Genomic DNA, 17,837 nt, shown 5'->3' with positions numbered 1-17,837 from the left:
TGATACAATAAAGCAATGAAAATATGATTGCTTATTTCAGAATGCATTGTAAAAGTGTATTTGGAACTAAAAACAGTGTAATAACAATAGTCCCGGGAGGATAGCTCAGCAGCAACGTGCTCGCCTTGGAAGCAAGACGGCACGAAGCAACACAGGTTCGATCACCGGGTCCGCGCTTAGAAACTTGTGGGTATTAAGCGTGTTATAAATAGGCAACTAAGACATATTCCTGTAACAGCGCCTCGATGCCCCGGGCTGTGTGAGCACTTTAAAAAATGCAAATACATTTAAAAAAAGAAAAAGAAAAAACATCACCAATTTGGAGTTCTACCGACTTTGCAGTCTTCTGCCCAGTGAAAGACTATGGGAAATTGGCAGCATCTTCCTAACGTGCCACATTCGGTTCCTGATGGACTGTTATGCCCATATGGCTCTCCTCCCAGAAGCAACCATCAAATTAACCCAAACTTGAGTAAAGATAGCAGGCACGCACACTATATGCTGCTTTTCGCCTTCAGTTGGTGAAGGTTTTCAACATGGTATTTGGCCATTTTATATCATCACGTATTTTGTAGGGAGCACTCACAGTACAACTTGGGTTTCCTTCGTTACTGATCTTGTTACTTCACCCAACCTTTATGCATTCAGCTCATTTATCCATATAACATTTCAACTTTGATAGTATCCAAGTAGTTTACTTAATTGGACTGGTCACCATTTTAGTGTAAATTCAAAGTCATATTTGAAAAGGAAAGTGGTGCATGTTATCAAGATCCGACAGTGGTGTGAAGCTAGCATATTAAGCCAGTATAGCAAATATAACAATCACTCGCTATGTAGGATCAACGCTAGTCTTGCACACTGGCCCAGACTGAGGAGCCAACAAGTGCTGAATAGACTCCAGAAGAAGCCTTTAAAGCTAGCCCTGTGAATTAAAGGAATGGTTCGGTCAGAAAATATTGTTCCTATGGTCGGCCCTGTGCTTTTAACCATAATTAGGATCGATCGTACAAACATTTCCTATGCACCTTACCCGAGTTTTTGTCTCTTGAACACAAGCAAAATCAGGCAGCAGGGCGCGGCCATCTTGTGATAATCTATCACTTTCTGCATCGCCCTGGATGACCCGCCTTTGCGGCACTAAATCATATCCCCGCCCCTGAGCCTGACATCACTAGACGCGTACCGCCCATTTCACAACACCAAAGCATGTCTCGTGTCAACATTCTCTGCGCCTCAACTAATGTGTCACCATGGAAACGGCAGGAAGCCTCTTTCCTCGATAAGTATAAAGAGTGTTTCACAACAGACAACAGCAGATTTTCTTTTCCATTCCTCTCGCTGCATTTCTTTGAGTATTCTGTGACTTGTTTCTGTGCTCAGGTCAGCTACCTTTGTTGCTTGTAGCCCATGTGAACAGAAACCAGTACAACCGCTATAAATTATGTTTGTTTCTTTACCACACAATGGCAACAATAATGCCCTAACTGTACGAGCCCGAGTATTCCGAGGAGGAATTACTGGAAAGAGCAAGCTCTGTAAACGATGGGGATTTGGACAACAGTTGGGCGGACGTTTCAACAGATGAAAATCCTGGGCCTAATCGCATGGACGGTGTTTCCACCTGGTGTACCTGCAATCGGTGCGCGCTAATGCCAACCGAGGTGGAGAACTGCTGCTGCCGAGAAAACTCTGGATGCTTGTCCTACATATCGCAAGGCTATCCACAGCCGCAATGCGTTACCGAGCTGCCAGACTTCACAGCAGTCTGTCTCACACGGTCCGTGTTGAGGATTTTGATGGTGCTTATGCACAAACTTCGCGCAACAGTTCGCCCTCGTAATCCAAGTAACAAGTAAGTATAGTCTGGTTGTGATGTCAGTTAGGCCACTACTAATTCACGGTTGTCCCCTATATTCTCATAACATCAAGATATCATTGTCCTATCCATTTAGTCTTGCAATTCTCTAGTAATAGTCGCATAAAAGTCGTTCAATATTGTGCAGTGTCTAGTTAGCATTTGTCCTGGCAAAAATGCCATTGCATACAAGAATTGTCATTGACAACTAAGGTTTAATACACTTATCTTGGTCATTTAAAAACAGATTGTATCTTTCTCTTTCATAGGTGGTACCGGCTGGTAGGGGTGTCACGGTATTCGTTTTATGACGGTACGATAACCTTCTTGCCAAATGACGGTATATCATGGTTATCGCGGTATAGCAGGTGGAGTTAACTGATCTTAACAAATATTTTCTAAAAGGTCATAAATTGACAGATTTATCATCACAAACAAAACCAGGCACCCAGGGCCAGAATTGGGCTTTTCAACATACTTTCCACTGAAATGCCTTGCTTCCACCAAACACAAACACACGTGTGGAGAGGAGGGGGTGGGGTGGAGGCCTGCTGTAACTGGCAAAGGAAACTGAAAAGCTTTTCCTAAATGGTCATTTTATTGCTTCCCCACTGGCTACTGGTGAAGATGAACATGTTGCCATCTTGATAACCTGCATGCCACAGATCAATGGAGCCGGATGGTAGTATACGCTTGTGCACGTACACACACACACACACACACACACGCACATTCTTTTTACGTTACAGCCTTTAGTTTACTTGCGGGCCAAAAGGTGTTCAGTAATCATTGACATGTTACCCTTTGGTATGGCAGCAGGGAATACCCACAGAGATGAGTGAATTTCGCAGTGTGACTTATTATATGTAAATTCAATGATAGAACCAGGGAAATCCCCCCATTGCCATATGTTTAGAGAACATTATCCATTATAAATATATAAACCCCAAAGCCGCCACACCAAAGTAAACCCTTTTCCTTCTTGGCACTGTATCTATTCTTCCTATTGCTAACATATTGATTTTGTGTAAGGCATGTGTGGTTTATGGAATGGCATTAAAAACTGCTCCAACTGAAACTACTTGGCAGACGGCACATCCAACAGTGCAAAACCAAGACTGTGCAGCAATTGCTTACTGCAGCCTTTCCAAATCAGATTGAAAAGCACAATTAACGGTATGACCGGTATAAACAATGTGACGGTTATTGTTCAATTAAGTGGTTCACGGTATCTTTAACGGTATACCGTTACATCCCTACCGGCTGGTGGCCTATTGTTCGTATACATGGTGGCTTCATGGGCGGCTTGGCCACTGTGTTCGACGAGCAATACCTGCCTCTGTCGTTGGTGCCATTAGACACACTTTCCCCAGTGACAGCGGTCAGTACAGGGGATTTTCCCCTCGCTGAGCTGCAACCAGACCTTTGTCTAGTATTTTTGTGCCATCAAAATAAGAAACCAAATAAAACAAAAAATATTTTTTATCAATGGTGGTTTCAGTTTTTAAGTGAATCAAGTGTGTCTCCATTCAGCAGTGTTCCGGGGCCTTGTCTGCACGCCTCCCGGCCCATCCATCCAACCCCCTACTATCAAAGGCAGTTTGCACCAGTGGATGCGCGCTGCCATGGGGAGCTGTCAGGGGCGCAAACGGCCAAGGTGCCAAACAACATGTACACTTCAAAAGGTATCCTACGCCCAGGGGCCATTGTTCACATGGCCTCCCCAGACCCTGTGTCTCCAGGCAGGCACCCTTGAAGCAGGCCGCTCCCCTGCAATGTACATAATACCATGACATATACACGTAATTCATTCACAAACACACCCCTTGTTGTTATTCTTTATAAACCACTGGATATTTACCATGAGAACATCTTTGAGAACTGCAAGTCAACTCGTGAATGTGCTACTCTGTGACCGCTTCGAGTGAACTCGTCAGTGTGCTACCTGTGAACATCTCCCTGTTCTCCTGCCACTAATTACTCTGCTTGCTGAATCCAACTGTTTGTTGGTCAAGGTAAGGGCATGTATCCTAATCATATCTCCTTCATTTGTAAATGTATTTCTATTCCGGAGTATCGAACTCCGTAGAGCATTGCTATTGACTTGAGTTTCTTTTGTTAGGTTATCGAGATATCAATTTATATCAGTGTCCATTTGCATCATATTGCATCCTTCACGGACCTGGTCTATAATATAAATATGTTGCCTTTTCATGCACGATAGTACATTCAAGTGACAAGTAACATGTTCTGATTTTCAACACATCAATGAATCGCTTCTGCAATTTATCCCATAATACAGCCACACATGCTGCACTCGTTTTGCTGTGGTTCCCAAAAGAAAGTGTGCAATGGAAAATATATCGTCCAATTCATTCTCTCTCACAGGTTTATGCAAAATAATGTTCTAATAATGTTGACCTTTATTTTGCAGAATTTACAACAACGCCTGCATGTTCCATTTTCCCGTTGCCCTTCGAAGACCCATGACAAATCCGAAGGCATTACAATGCATGTATTCCCTAACACTGTTGATCGAATAAGAGAATGGGTCAGACGTTGCGGATATCCACTGGAAGAACTTGAAAGTAGAGTCAAACAAATCTTGGAGGACAAGAGGGGTCATCGATACCGCATCTGCAGCCTGCAATTCGACTGGAATATGTATGACACATCCTTGTACACAAAAAGGAATCAACTGAGAACAACTCGGAAATGGCTCCCAAATGCTATTCTGACTTTATTCGTGAAAATGCCGCCACAGGCGAGTCACGCTTCCGGATTTAGCTTTACGGCAGTATTTTTGGTGTAAATGTCACTTATAGTACTTTCCATATTTATGTGATTGAATAGCCGTTGAAATAATGACTATTTTGCTAATCATCAGTCCTTGTTTTGTAGAACCCACATAGAAAAATGATTTATGGGAACGGATAACTATGCTATATTGTGCATTTCAATAAGTGTAATTTTCTCGTATTCAGTCTCCTTACATGCCATTTTGTAATGTTGGAATTTCTAAATCGAATAATACTTTTGCTTTATCTCTCCATGACTATCCACCGAATACGAAGGAGCAAGATTCAACATCCATGTCTTGCAGGGAGTCATCAACCACTTTGAGCGCGTATCAGGTAATCTTACCTAGCTATTCTGTCCCAGACTGTTTTTATGCACGGAATTCTAGATAATGTGATCATATTTTCGCAACGTATCATTGCTTTACACAATGTTTCATTCCTACTTTACTGTTGATATGTACCTTTGTCATCTTTCCGAATTGTGTGTCCAGTTTCCAATCTTTTCGACCTTACTAATGCAAGCACTGTGTTTCAGGGAGATGCTGCAGCGTCCTCTACAACTACATTATCCCTTGTAGTTGTTACGGAACGAGACCTTACAGTTGATCCGGAGCCGGAGGTATGCTTACTGACAGTACCATCTAATGAAAGAAAGTCGGTCTAATTATATGTGTAATGCCAATGACTTATTTTAAATGGATACTATTTTTTGTAGGGATGTATACAAGATCCGTACATTGAACCGGAGGAACGTGGATCTGAGTCGGTGTGCCAGTTTGCTGATGTTAGAGTAAAGAAGGTTTCAAAGAAAAGAAATCAAAATAAGGTTAGTTATAAACACTTTATATTGTTGGCAATAGTTTTGTGCTAAGGCATTCATTATATGCTTTTTTAATGTAAATTGTACAACACTATGTTGGATTTACACTGAACATCCCTTTTCCTATCTGTCCTGTAGTTGCCCGATGGAGGACGGACTATGCAGACACAGACAGCGATACAAATGACAGATGCTGCTTGCCAAACAGTTTTCACCATGGAGGAACTATTCATTGAGGCGCGTCATGTTCACACTCGAGATGCCTTTGTCCAATGGCCAGAAAATGAATCTAATATGACCGGCGATTCCAGCAAAGTGTTCTTGGACCATTGCTACAATGCCCCTGCTCCGCCAGAGGAAGGTGAAATTGAATTTATAGATGATATATCATTACTAGATGAGCACTTGACACAATTGACACCCCCCAAAAAAATGCCCCCCAAAAAACACTCCACATTGATGTTTTCTCCTATCCATCGTCAAGTAACAGATGTTGAAATGACAGACACTGAAGCATCAACACTATTGACCGACGAAACAGACAAAGATATCGACTATAGTATGTCCGGTTTAGCCGATATGTCCACAGCGCTTCAGTCCAAAACCACTGTTGCCAGATGACAGTATAATAAAAGAGGCCAACACAGTATTTGGCTGCAGCTTGATGGAGATTATACAGATGCTGAAATGTGTGCATTCAGTGGGAGGGGGAAGTATGTGGAAAGACATTGGTGAGCGTGACTCGTCTAACACAAGCCAGTAACCACAAAATACATGCCACCTGTGGAAAGTCACAAAGCATTTTCATGGTGCGCTCAACCGATGCTGGGAAAACTGCCAGCTGGCAATCTACTGTGTGCACCAGCTTTACTTTTCAGCGGCTCTAGTTTCATGAGGTTATCCAGTTTCTTTCAGTTTGTGGGACTCCATTTCATTTCTAAAACGCAATACTACAAATACCAACGTGATTATCTATTCCCTGCCATTAGGGATGCTTGGAGAATTTAACAATTGGCTATTCAAAGTACATTCCCCGACAAACGGTTCAGGCTAGCCGGCGAAGGGCAGTGTGACAGCCCCGGATTTTCTGCTAAGTACTGCACCTACCATCTTCACGACATGGAAAGTAAGAAAATTGTGAGTTTGGTGGTCGTGCAGATGTCTCAAAGTAAATCCTCAGTGGCCATGCAGAAACTTGGTTTTATAAAATCACTGGAAGATCTACAATCGAGGGGAATGCAAATCGACCTCATAGCCACGGACAGACACGTTTCAATAGCCAAGACAATGAGAGAGCAGTATCCAATTATTAAACATCAATTTGATGTATGGCATGTTGCCAAATAAATTAATAAAAAATCTCGGCTGCAGGGGAAAAAAAAGGTTTGGAAGGTATTTCGCAATGGTCCCAGTCTTTCAGCAACCATCTTTGGTGGAGCTCAAAAACATGTGATGGGTCTGCGGAAATTCTACTGGAAAAATGGCGGTCACTAATGCACCACTGTTCCAACGTTCACCACTGGACAGAAAACCAACATTTCCACCAATGTGAACATGGCCCTTTGTTCCCAGAGCAGGCACGGAAGAAGAAGTGGTTGATCACATCTTCACCTCCACACAAAGCCCTTGAGAAGGTTGTGTTTGAAAAAACTCTATCAAGAGATATTAAGGGACTCTCAGAATTCTGTCACACAGGAGATTTTGAGGTGTTCCACAATATGTGCCTAAAGTACAGACCAAAGAGATTGCATTTTGGCATCCAAGGGATGAAATGTCAGACTTCACTTGCGGCATTGGCGCATAACGAGAATGTAGGCCGGGAACAATCTAGGACTGCGGGAAATTTAGGGATGCTTCGACTACACTATGGCCTTTACGAAAAGAAGCAAAAAATGGGTTGTCAAACCAGTATATGAGAAAATGGAATTCGATTTTGTGAAAGATCTTATTGTAAGTGTCGTCAAGATGCATACTCATGGAATCGCGCACAAATCTGTTCAGAGCACACATACATTGCCACAAAACATTGCCAGCGTGCCATGTCGACCCAAAGCAGAGCTTGTTAAATCGCTCAAATCACGGTTGAAATGATTACCGTCCGTTTTTAGTTTTTCAGAAAATGTTTCTATAAACTGTACAAATAAAGTATGCAATTTCTTTTAAAATCTATCCGCTCAGTGCTTTTCTTAAAAATATATTAAAACTATTAAGATTGATTTCACATTTCACAGTTTAGTCGAGATACTGTGGAACCTTCATTTTCCGTGTTAATGACCAATGGGTAACAGCGTTTAAGAATATTTGGGTTTTGCCAGTTGACTTGCATGCTCGTCCTACAAAAGGGATTAGACCTAGGCCACAAAATATTCTAGGTACGCAAGAAGTACTGACTGTGAAAACATGCAATGGGGTAGGAGACCATGAGATAAGCAGAGGTGGGCCTAACACTAGACACTTTGACTCATTTTATGTGTTACATCGACTATAATTTCGGTATAGGGGGCATTCTGTCGTCAATTTTTCCCCTACAGATCAGCAGCACCACGAAAAACGAGCAGTGACAGCCACAAAATTCCCTGTGCTTCAAAATTCATGCTATCATGGAGGAGTTGGCACAGGATGTTGCGAAGTAAGAATGTATGTTCATTTTGAGTGAAGGTCCCCAGCTTTGAATTTTTGCTTGGGAGATGGGAGGCCCACGCGTCCAGCGCACAGTATAAGGTTGTATTGTTTTTGTACCTTGAGAGGCAGGGACTATTCCGAAAGTGATTGAATTGAAGGGGGGGTGTAATAACGTATGATGTGATAAGGTTGCCCATTCCGAAACTGCACCTAGTATAAGCTCAGTTTATGAGAAATCATTGACACGAACGGAGGAGTCTGCATTACGGTCTGCAAAGCACCAAGAGAATGGAAATGCCGAATATAATTAAGTTTCTCTTTAGACGATTTCATACCAGAACTTGTCGAAATACGAATAGCTGACCGTTATTGCTGGGTCACATTGTACTGGTTTGTTCTGTTTGGCACATTGCAATGAAGTGCTAGTACAACCTCTGTGTGCTGGGCTATCTACCGGGCACATGGGCAGGCCAGCTTCGAGACGCATGTAGACAACCACTCGTTTCTCCCTGGCTCTACGCTAATAAATCATTACATTGTTTTTGCACCTCGAATTCTTGCCCCAGTTTACGCATTACGTTTAGAGTTCAACATTCTCGATCGCACTAGCCTCGGAAGCAAATAGTAGTACTTTGATATTCCACGTATTATTCTCTCAGTTCACATTGTGTCACCTCTGCGCTAATAAAGAAAATGATTAATTGCAATAAAGATCGGCTACTGAGACACATTTCGATTTTTATGTTTTGCAAACAGGTACATTGTGCCGTTCTGCGATTGTCATCTATTCCAGACCCCGACCGATGGCTTCTTCAACCGCCAGCTACATGTCAATCACTGGATCTACTTAATCGTATTTTGGGACGATAGACAAGTTCCAATCTGTCCGTACGCGGTACTGGCGATTAGGAGCAACAAAATGTTTACAGTGGTCTAGTGCCAAGTTGATACACCAGCCTTGCAATTCACCGAGTGACCGAAGTGCTTCATTTAGACAAAACGAACACCCGGTCTACCCAAAAGGAACAGCGCGTGACTCACGATAAACATTTGCGGATTTATGGAACGAGAACAAAGAAAAAAATTTCCAATTGCTAAGTTTGTGTCAGACGCCGAATGTTATCGAATCAATTAATGTGAAATAAATATACTTTGTACAGTCTTGCTTTTTCCTTTTAAAGTAGTTTCATATTTGTTATGTTATGTTACTTTGCATTTATATAGCGCCTTATGTACCATTGGTATGGTCTGAAGGCGCTGGTAGGTTATACGCCCTTGGAAACCGAAGTTCAGGTCCGTAGAGAGAGTCAAAGGTGCATGTGAGCACCGGGTAAGTGTGCAGCTGTTGCGACATTCGTGTAATAGCTGCTTCTTAGCGGTAGGTGTGGTGGTTGAGAGTTCAGGAGTATGTGTTCGTTCTGGCAGGATTTATCCAGACCGAAAATGGCTGCGTTAGGGCTGAGGAGAAACGCCTGGCTGGGGGTGTGGGCAACCAGCAGTGTTTACTTAGGGTGATGGGAAGTATGCGGCAGATGTTGGTATGAGAACAGCTATACCGAATGGTGTCATAGTATCTCTGTGTTCTAGTTCAGTGGTGGTGTAAAGAAGAGAGTAAGCATGGTGATGTGATATGATGGGTTATGTGCTCTTCCAATCGTTCCATGTACTTATATGTAAGTCACGCAATTCTATGCGCTCCAATCTGTTCCATGCACTCCGATCCGCTCCAATCCATTCCATGCACTCCAGACCGCCCCTAGCATTTTGATCTGTTCTATGTACTCCGATCCGTTCCGTGTATTCCAAGTTGTTTTGTGCACTTCATCTACATACTTCATCCTTTCTATCCACATATTTCACATGTCCCATCCACATATTTCACACGTCGCCAGTCCATCCACATACTTGACCCGTTCCATCCACATACGTCATCCGTTCTATTCACATACATACACTCTTTCTATGCATACTTCGTTCATCCGCTCAACACTCATCCGTTCTATACACTGATCTACTCAGCGCATTCATCAGCTCAGCGCATTCATCCGTTCCACACGCTTCATCCATTCTGACCATTTCATCCACTCCATTCACTTCGTTCATTCATCATGCATTACATCCATTTCATTAATTTAAATTTCGTTACTGTTTTTGTATGATTTATTCTTATTGTCCACGTCACTCCTTTGATCTACTTTATTCGATCTATTCCATCTGTATTGTCCTTTTAGTTTATATTAGCGGTTATTAGATGTCGATTTCTCGCATGGATCCTGATATTGTATTGTTATTTCTCTTATTGTTATTCAAGATCTAATAGTTTGTTGGAATGGTGTCATTGAGATGCTGTTATTCTGTTAGGGTTAGTTTGCGTACGGGTTAGTTTTAGGGGAAGAGCAAGGTTTTCAGTAGTTTGCGGAAAGACATTAGATCTTCAGTTAGGCGGATGTGGGGCGGGAGTGTGTTCCACAGCGTGGGGGCTAAGGCTGAGAATGATGATCCGCCTAATCTGACTAAGTTTGTCTTAGGTATGACTAGGAGGCCGGCAGAGCTTGATCTTAGAGTACGTGGAGGGAGATATGGTTTTAGCTTGTCTTGAAGATATTGAGGTCCGGTTTTATGCAATGCTCGATGAGAGATGCATAAGGTTTTGAAAGTCACCCTTTGGGCCACTGGAAGCCAGTGCAGAGTCTTAAGGGCTGGGAAGATGTGGTCTCTTGGGCCTAGCGCAAGTAGCAGCTTGGCTGCAGCGTTTTGTGCTCTTTGATGTTTTTTCAGTTGGTAAGCGTGGACTCCGAGGTAGAAGGGGTTTGCGTAGTCCAGTCTTGAGATAACAATTGATTAGTCCACAGAGAGTCTGTTGGGAAAGGAGAGATATGGAAAGATGCGCCTAAGGTTTTTAAGGTGGTAGTGGCAGGACTTTGAGACATTGTTGATTTGGCGCGAGAGTGTTAGGTCGGAGTCAAGGGTGCATCCAAGGTTTTCTGCCGAGTTGAAGGGGGTCGGTGAGTTGCCCATGGCGGATGGCCAGGGTAGTGGGTGTGGAAGAAGTTCAGAGTTGCCACATACCATGATTTCAGTTTTGGAGGGGTTTAACAAGAGGTGGCTTTGGGTCATCCAGAGCTCTATGTCGAGGAGGCAGGAGGCGAGGTCAGGGCGGCAGTTGGGTTTTGAGTTCAAGAGTTTTAGAATTAGTTGAGTGTCATCAGCGTTGTTGTAACACAGGATGTTGTGTGAACAAATTATTGGTGGGAGGGTGATCAAGTAGAGATTGAACAGAAGGGCAGATAGGCATGCTTCTTGTGGGACTCCCGTGTCGACTGGTAGGGCTTGGGAGGAATAGGTGGAGAGTATTGTTATTTGGTATCTATCTCTGAGGAATGTAGCTATCCATGTAAGCGCGGTTCCACGAATTCCTAGGGAATGGAGGCGGTCAAGGAGGATTGAGTGGTTGATTGTGTCAAAGGCGGCGGATAGGTCAAGAAGGATTAATGCAGCACATCCGGCAGAGTCTGCCGTCATTTTAAGGTCATCCCAGATTGAGGTTAGGGGGGTGTCAGTTCTGTGCCGGGCTCTGAAACCTGATTATGCAGGGTCGAGGAGAAAAGGCATTTAGTTGGGAGTAGGCGGTTTGGTCAATGAGTTTGGCAAGGAACCTAGTGTTTGAGATGGGGCGGTAGTTTTTGGGCTCGTGAGGGAAGGTTTTTTTTTATTAGAGGCTTGACATGAAGCGTTTTGAACGAGTCGGGAAAGATACCAGAGGAAAGGGAGTCATTTATGATGGATCTTGCGTGTTCTCCTGCGCTGGTGGAAGCAAACATTTCTTTGAGGGTTGTGGCCGGGCAAGGGTCTAGCGGAGAGCCGGAAGGTTTGCGGGCAGAGAGAAGTTTGAGGAATTGGTCTGGTGATATTGGGCTAAAGGATCCGAACGTTGGTTGCGTAGTGGTCGCAGGCAGTAGGTTGGCCGGTATGGCAGGAGAGTAGCTGGTGGATGTAAGAGAGCCAGTTTGGTGGTTAGAGCATTTGTTCTTTCGAGAGCCGTGGCGTAAAAGTGGAGAGAGAGTGAGTCGCACAGTGACTGTGAGAGGGTCGGGACGGTCTTAGTGCATGCTGGTTTGGTGAATTCGGAGATGATTTTGTGAAGTTCTTTGTGGGGTTTTTGCAGTTTAGGATTCGGGAGATGTAGTGGGCATTTTTTGCTTTCCGAATTTCGGCCTTGTACTGATGAAGTTGTCGGGCCAAGGTGGCACTGTTCTCCTGGGTTTTGTCTTTCTGCCATTTGCGTTCTAGGTATTTATATAGTTTAGTAGTTTTCAAATCAGGTGTGAACCATCTAGGGAACGGGCCACGGCAGGCTGATGGTTTGCAAGAGGGTGTGAGCCGCACTAGTGAGGTGTTGAGCCATGAGTCGAAGGCGTCGGGGGTTAGTTTATTGAGTTGGCAGGTAGGTGGGGGAGACTGGAGGAGTGCGTCGGCTAGGTCCGGAATGCTTAGTTTTTTCCAGCATTTGCGTAGATTCGGGGGTTCGGATTAGAGTACAGGAAGGGGGTCGGCTGAGCGAATGCGAAAGAGACAATGAAGTGATCGGACCAGATGATCGGGGTGGTGGGGTTTAGATGCATCAGGCTGTGGGAGCTAAAGATGGCATCAAGAGTGTGTCCTTTATAGTGAGTCGGGCCGTTAATGTGGGGTTGGAGATTAATTGCGTCTAGACCGTCAACCAGAGAGTGTGTCATAGAGTTGGTGGGGATGTCGAGCCATATGTTGAAGTCTCCAAGAAGGGTGAGGTTGGGATGGTTTAGTTGAATGGTGGCAATAGAGTCGCAGAGGTTGTTTGAGAATTGTCTATCGTAGCCAGGGGGTCTGTAGATTATTAGGAAGCTGTGAGAGAACGACGGGGAGAGGGATAGTTTAACGAGGAGTGATTTGCAGCAAGGAATGGAAGGTTGTTTGTCGATGATTGAGGCGTGGAAGCGAGACTGGAAGACTAATGCTAATCCCCCACCTCTAGACGGACTGTTCCTAATTGTGACGCGCGGTGCTGTGAGACGATGTGTGTTGTTCTCTGGGTTCTGCGTCTAGTCGCGTAGGTGATGACTGGGCGTGTTTGGCTACGGTGCCCAGCAACGTCACAGAGAGGCAGAGAATATAAATGATTTGGTGATGTCAGGCTCAGGGGCGGGGGATATGATTTAGTGCCGCAAACGCAGGTCACCCAGGGCGATGCAGCAAGTGATAAGATTATCACAAAATGGCAGCACCCTGCTGCCAGATTTTGCTTGTGTTCAAGAGACGAAAACTAGGGTAAGGTGCATAGGAAATGACTGTACAATCGATCGAATTATGGTTAAAAGCACATGGCCGAACCATAGGGACAATAATATTTCTGACCGAACCATTCCTTTAAATATGTATACGGGTAGCATGCCTCACTTTTATAAATGAGTGCATTTAATAGCAATCATACGGGTGCTCTTAAGACCTTTGAGGCAGAAGCACTAAAGCACAGAACAGAGGGGCTGGATAACCCACTCCATCGAGAGTTTTAAGCTTGTGGCCGAAACAATGCTATCTGGCACAGTTAACCATGACCTGGGGGGACATTTAAAATAAAGACAAAAAGGTACGGCAAGAGGGCAATACAAGATCATAGGAAAGATGTGCGATAGCCAAGGATACAACATAGACGAAGCAGCTGCTATATAGAATAAACATATTGCTTAATAAAGCTTTCCGACTGACCAAGTGTACTCAAACCAGGATGGTTTGAGTACACTTACAATAATCTTGCCTTTACAGGCCGCTACGCTTTTCAAAACATTTTGATATTTCATAGCAGGACTAATTATTCTACCCAAACCATGAGCAATCAAATAATGACATTAAATTATATTTAATGCAATTTAATGTCATCTATTCAGACACCTGGAGAGACGCAGGCAGACGAATGCAGGTGCCACTTTTAAGGCAGGTGGGTTTGGATGTGTTCCACATCACTGGTGTTCACAAGCAGGCTCAGAATAAAAGAACCTACACTGGGTCCCACCATCTACTAAAGTCGATCAAGCAGCACTTCAGCATCATAAACAATACAAATAAGCAGATAATGGACATTTCCAAATCACTAAATAGCATCTCCCAAGCCCGCTGGTGTGAACCTCTGTGGGTTAAAGGACTACTGTTCCACAAGAGTACAGGGAGTGCTAAGCCACACACTATCAAACCAGCAGTAATCCCAATCTAAGGTGAAACAGATGCAACCCCACAGGTGTATCTTCTCTGCCTTTTGTGGTAGTGTAGGCTATGTGCAGACTAAATTCTTAAGGGGGAATGTGAGTGGATAACAGAAGAAACCCTAACACCTTAAGGACAATAGTCCAAAAAAACGAATGTCTAATCAAGGTTCTATACAAAAATAGACTTTCAATCATACCATAAAATACAAATAACTAAATCAGAAACCACGAAGATAACAGGGCATAGGGCCTTTCCTCGTTTTCTCGTCGTCAGCGTTAAACTGGGAATCTGGGTGCTTTGAGTCGAGGATTGATGGTGCTGGGTCCAACAATGCAGTGCTGTTCAGCAGCGGCAACGACTTGTTGGTTAAAGACGCTGGGAAGGCACGCAATGTCGTGTCGGTGGGCTGGAAAACTCAGCGGCCTTGGATGCAGCTACTGGCCTTACCCAGTGAGTGGGCTCGGCTGGTTCACATGACAGTGGGGTGCTCCAGCAACATTGGCTTGCAGGTCAAAGAAGCTGATGACTGGGCAGCTGTTTGAGTTGGGGGATACTAGAACACGCAGCAGGTCTCAGAGCTTCAGCATCGAGCAAAGCTAGATGCAGAGAGATTTGGCATCAAGGTCGGAGAGAACTCTGGCAGCAAAAAAAAAAACAAAAAAAAAAAACAAAAATTAAAAAAAAAAAAAAAAAAAAAAAAGAACTCTGGCGGTTCCGTTGCAGCAGCGTGGACAGCGTCAAATGCACCCAAACCAGAACCAGTTCGGTGATGCTGGGTGAGCCAGGAGTCACTTTGTTGGTTCTGTTGTTGCGGGTGGGTCCTTCTGCACTCCCACTCCAGGGAGCTTGGCTTACATCCAACCTACAGGGGATCCTTCAATTCCAGTGACCAGGATCCTGGTTCCAGTACATCCATGATAAAAAATAAACTTCGTCCAACAGCAGTCACACAGCATGTTCCCAGAGTATGGTTAGGGAACAGAGCTCTCCTTTGACTGGATGCCTTCAGCCTCAAAATCCCCAGCATAGGACTTTGGGAAAGACTGTTTCCCCCTCAGCCCTCTCGAAACAGATGCAGATTAATTCTTCTGTTCCTTGTGGAAGTACACAGGTGATGGAAGTACACAGGTGAATGAAAGAATGGGGGTGTGGGGGAGCTTTCTGTTTTAAAGGCAGAATGCCACAGACGATTGGTCTAAAGTAAGCCTGCTGTAAGGTGTACAATCCCTGTTGCAACAAGTGCCTTTTGCCTTATGACATCACACCCAGTGTACCTTGCCCGTATGCAATGGAAGGGAAAAGAAAAGGGAAGAGAGCCCTAACAGAAACCAAGATGTTGGGACCCTTTTCCCAGCCTGCCTTCACTCTGGCTACTTCAACCCCACCCCTTTCCTATGCCTGCTGTCTTCAAAGAGACGCTACTAATCAGCACCCTTAGGTGAGCGTGGCTAGGATGTGCCAGTGCTGCCTGTAAATCACCAGTATCTAGGAGACCTGAGGATGTTCTGATGTCCTGGGGGGAAAGGGTTACCTGCCCTGCAGGAAAATCAAAGGAGCATGCTGGCTATTGTTTCACTTGGCTTTAGCGACAACAGTCAGACCAGACACTAATAAACAAACAGTCCTGCGATAGCTAGCCCTGCTCACAGAGCGGACATGGTGCGATATCATTTGCTTGGACTGTAGAATTGTGTGCTCAGTCACCATGCTATGACTGGGCATGGATTACATTTAAAAATGTACATGACGCCAGACTAAGGGATATCATTACATTTCAGATCAGAGTTGCACAAGAATAAAAAGCCAGCTATGCCAGCAGGAACTTTGTGCACTGGCAGCTGTCGGGGATGCACATATGACCGTTGAACCTGTCCTGTGCTGCTACAAAGCTGGGGCTAGGTCTGCCTGTAGGCTGTGTCAAAGGCACATGGACAATTTTGGCATGAGCATTTGTGAAAGAGGAGTACAATTAGCAGACCATTTCAGCAACACAATTGCCCACCATTTTATGTGAAAAAAGAAATTACAAAAAAAGCCCAGGTTATCTAGACTTGCAGATGGCAATCTGCCACACCTCTATAGAAGTAACGTATACTGCGAATTTCAGCATAGCGCCAAAAAAAACAAAAACGTACCCTCGGTGCCAATGGCAGAACAGTTCTTGAAACTGGAGTCAGGAAGTAGAACCTATAAATTCCACGTCAGTCAACTAGCACCAGGCAACAATAAACAACTGGAAACTGGCAGCTGGGACACAGTCATGTTTATGGTAAAAGAAAAAGTGCTTGCTGGTGGAGTGCTCCAGGGTGGATTTTTCAACATATTTCCAATCGGTTCCGAAAAGAAGTCTAAAAATGCCCGACATGAAAACAGACCCCCATGGTGTATTCCGAGGCGAATGCTGGCCTGGGGCTTTTGACCCAATCTCTAGCTCACTGTGCTTATGACATACCTCATGTCTCACTTCCATGTTTCTACTTGGTGGCACTCTTTTCCAACCTCCCCACTAGAAAGAAAATCGATGTACAGCAGTGCAATTGCCCCCCCCCCCGGGCCCCAGCCATTTGCCAGGCTAATTTACTATGTGTTGCAAATGGCCATACCAACATACTGTGCTGCCCTGCACTTAGGTTTTAAGTACCAGGCTCAGCAAAATTTACTCTTACAGATGAAAAGACTTTCTTTAGGTGACTCCTATTAACTTTTGATCTTTCTGGGGGCCAGCTGGAAACCATGCATGGCTAAAACGTATAGAATTAAGATGCCGTCACAAGTGTAGACACATTTTCTGGCATCACCCTTGCCTTGCACAGCCTGCAGATGGAGCTACATAACTCCAACCTTCACACCTGCATTCAGGCCAGACGCTATAGAATAGTAAACTACCCACCATAGACAGGAACACATGAAGATCCAAAACCCAAACCCACACTACTCACAGCTTAAGGTGGAGCAATTTAGCAACCAGTTCAAAGCACAACTCTGACGACACCTGCACGCCACCATGTACAAGATGTCTATATAAAACAGAACATTCCAGTCAAACCTGAAAGACGGGTAGCAATAACTAGGAGCTATTGGTCTCCTGAGCTACTTTTTCCTACAATACAACTGGTACCATACAAATATTACGTACAAGACATTACGCATGTGTTGGCCATCTGCGAGATCAACAAATCGGAATCTTCACCACATTTAGAAATGTGTTTTTTGTACCTATGCCAAATGTATGCAGTATGATCAACAAGTCACCACCTAGTGTGCTTTTTGGGATTTACACTAGCAAAGGGTGAGCAGACACTCATTAATTCACTTGGTTTTCTCGGTCCATAATTTCAAGAACTAGAACTTCATTTTTAGAGGACTATGCTTCCAAGCCCCTAGCAAATGTATTTAACCCAAAAAAAGAAAGTGTCATCAGCTTTGCTAATATATTTGATGGAAAGGAGATACCGTCTGCTGAATCTCAGACTGAAGTTCGATATGCTGCATAGCACAC

At 44.2% G+C, this 17,837-nt stretch overlaps 1 protein-coding gene across 2 annotated transcripts in view; it reads right to left on the bottom strand.

The window, feature by feature from the left end:
• CSNK1G2 (casein kinase 1 gamma 2) overlaps nucleotides 1–17,837 on the bottom strand; it is a 335,785-nt gene that overhangs the window by 272,764 nt on the left and 45,184 nt on the right. The gene's annotated exons all lie outside the window — the stretch shown is intronic.

Source organism: Ambystoma mexicanum, chromosome 1p (genome assembly GCF_040938575.1).
Source record: "Ambystoma mexicanum isolate Mex_15411 chromosome 1p, UKY_AmexF1_1, whole genome shotgun sequence".
NCBI classification, from domain to species: domain Eukaryota; kingdom Metazoa; phylum Chordata; class Amphibia; order Caudata; family Ambystomatidae; genus Ambystoma; species Ambystoma mexicanum.
The sequence above is the reverse complement of the archived record's forward strand: the minus strand, read 5'-3'. Positions and strand labels throughout refer to the sequence as shown.